A 3203-nucleotide genomic window follows, 5' to 3' on the forward strand; every position below is an offset into this window, starting at 1 on the left:
GTGGCCACATGATAGGGTCCACAGCTGCTCCTCATAAACTTGTGTTGGGCTTGTTCAGGTTTGGGAGCTCTGAGTTGTCTGCTACCTGTGTCCCTCCCATTGTAATTCTAGCAGCTTTCCAACAACCTTGGAGATACAGATAAATGTACACAACATGAGGGAACTATAGACATGAGTTTTGTGACTTCTTCTCAGTGAAATAAATTAAGGATCTCTCCTTTCTGCGAAGGTGCTTACTTCTCCTAAACCTCTTCTGGTATCTGCCATGACTCCCAATGTCAATGTGGACATTAAAAACTAGACACAGCTCAGAGTGGAGCCCAGCTTAGGAGTTCAGGAGGAGTTGACAAACTTGAGTTAAGGTTCTTAATTTTTTTGGCTCTTCTGGTTGTCTAAAGACCAAGTCAAAATTCCTAGAAGTTTTCTGTATATTATATCATTTCCTCAGGGCTAGAGACATTTCTAGAAGCAAAACTTTTTTGTACGGTGCCAGACAGAAGTTATTACAAAATCACTGATTCAACAAGGAAACATACTTGTGGGCGAGCTGCACAAATTCCTGGGCTGCATTGATGTTGTCCTGAACACAAGTCTGAAAAACATGTTTTTAGCCTAAATCATCAGTATCATCAGTAAGCATCTTTACTGGCATTGCTACAGGAATAGATGGCAGTGCTATGCCCTGTGCCATACACTGTGTCAATCACAGAGAGACCATACATGGCTGCTGCATTCGTGGGCCTTGCAAATCACTTAAACATCTGTAGAGGAGCTACTGCCATATTAGCATTCACTTGTGTGTGCCACTACCTTGTGTGACGTATCTGAACCTAATCCAGTAGTTAAAATAATTATTGCGGAGCCTCTTCTTGCCTTACTGCCTCCTGCAGCTCCTGCTACCCTACCACCCATCCTGCCACAACTTTTGGAACCAGTTTGCTCATCAACCATACCCTCATTGCCCATGTTTGCCCCACTACGGAACTGATCTTATCTTCAGACTATGACAAGTGACTGCCAAAGCCATGTTGGTTTGAGTCTACAAGCTGGCTTAGCTTGCATGACTTGTAATAAATTCTAAGGCAATCCACACGCCAGACAGAAGAAAACAGCAATGCTCCTTCAGGCAGCACAAGCAAGCCTTGCAGCTATTCCTGGTTGAGAGCAAGACCGTGCTTCACTTAACAGTCGGAACTACAAATTCTGTGTCGTCTTACACTTCCTCTGCCCCTCCTTTGCTTAAGGCCTCTGGCTTCTTCTCAGTTCAAATGTGCTGCTGCCCAACACAGCGAAAGGCTTGTCATACCTGTGACATGGGTCAGTATTGAAAATACTAATCTATATATGTCACATATTTATGTCACATAGATGCCTGCATTGTATTGAAAGTCAATGTGATTTAGTCTCCTAACTCAATTCCTTTTGAAATGTTACCTTTGATAATCCCATGTATTTGATGAAAAATCCAGTTGCAAATATAATTTTGATTTAGTTGATAACCTAGATGAGTAAATGTTATGATTTTAAGCAGCTGTAGCATCATTTAAAGACATTAGCAGATGTGGTTTTATAGCCATATACATCTGATCATTGTCTCCCAACCTAAACACACATAGAAATCTCATTCTTGTCTATTACAGAAAGCAAAGTATACAAACAATAGCAAATAGGAATTCATATAAACTGGAAGAACACAAAAGTGCAGCCATGGAGAATGTCCCAAGTTAAAGCCATTTTGTAAAATGTAAAATTAACTTGCAAATATTCCATATTTGAGAGAGAGAGCTTTAAACTAGGTAAGAAGGGGGACGGGGCTCAAACAAGGCTTGTTGGAGCTGTGCCGGGGGAAACAATGGCTAGGCCGGGGAAGAAGGCGATGGCCCAGCTGAAGTGCATCTACACTAATGCACGCAGCATGGGTAACAAACAGGAGGAGCTGGAAGCCATTGTGCAGCAGGCAGGCTACGACTTGGTTGCCATCACGGAGACGTGGTGGGACCGCTCCCACGACTGGAGTGCTGCAATGCCTGGCTATCGGCTCTTCAGGAGGGACAGGCAGCACAGAAGGGGTGGTGGCGTGGCTCTCTACATTAGAGAATCTTTTGATGTTGTGGAACTCCAGGCTGGGAATGATAAGGTTGAATCCCTGTGGGTTAGGATCCGTGGGAAGGCCGGCAAGGCTAGCATCCTGGTGGGGGTCTGCTATAGACCGCCGAACCAGGATGAGGAGACGGATGAGGAGTTTTATAGGCAACTGACAGAAGTTGCAAAATCGTCGGCGCTTGTCCTCGTGGGGGACTTCAACTTCCCGGACATATCCTGGAAACACAACACGGCACAGAGAAAGCAGTCTAGGAGGTTTCTGGAGAGCGTGGGAGATAGCTTCCTGACGCAGCTGGTCAGTGAACCTACCAGGGGTGGTGCCCCGCTAGACCTTCTCTTCACAAACAGAGAAGGACTGGTGGGAGATGTGGTGGTCGGAAGCTGTCTGGGGCAGAGTGACCACGAAATGGTAGAGTTCTCTATTCTTGGCGAGGCCAGGAAGGGGACCAGTAAAACTGCTGTCTTGGACTTCCGGAGGGCTGACTTTGAGCTGCTCAGGACGCTGGTTGGCCGAGTCCCTTGGGAGGCGGTTCTGAAGGGCAGAGGAGTCCAGGAAGGCTGGGCGCTCCTCAAGAAGGAAATCGTGATGGCACAGGAGCGGTCCGTCCCCACGTGCCCAAAGATGAGCCGGCGTGGAAGAAGACCGGCCTGGCTCAACAGAGAGTTGCGGCTGGAGCTTAGCAGAAAAAAGAGGGTTTATAATCTTTGGAAAAAAGGGCGGGCCACTGAGGAGGACTACAAGGATGTAGCGAGGCTGTGCAGGGAGAAAATTAGAAAGGCCAAAGCTCATCTGGAGCTCAATCTGGCTACTGCCGTTAAAGACAACAAAAAATCCTTTTACAAATACATCAACGCGAAACGGAGGACTAGGGAGAATCTCCATCCTTTACTGGATGCGAGGGGAAACCTAGTTACTAAGGATGAGGAAAAGGCTGAGGTGCTTAATGCCGCCTTTGCCTCAGTCTTTAGCGGCAATACCGGTTGTTCTCCGGACACCCAGTGCCCTGAGCTGGTGGAAGGGGATGGGGAGCAGGATGTGGCCTTCGCTATCCATGAGGAAATGGTTGGCGACCTGCTACGGAGCTTGGATGTGCGCAAGT

The sequence above is a fragment of the Anser brachyrhynchus genome (genome assembly GCF_964034855.1).
Source record: "Anser brachyrhynchus genome assembly, chromosome: 3".
Lineage (NCBI taxonomy): Eukaryota > Metazoa > Chordata > Aves > Anseriformes > Anatidae > Anser > Anser brachyrhynchus.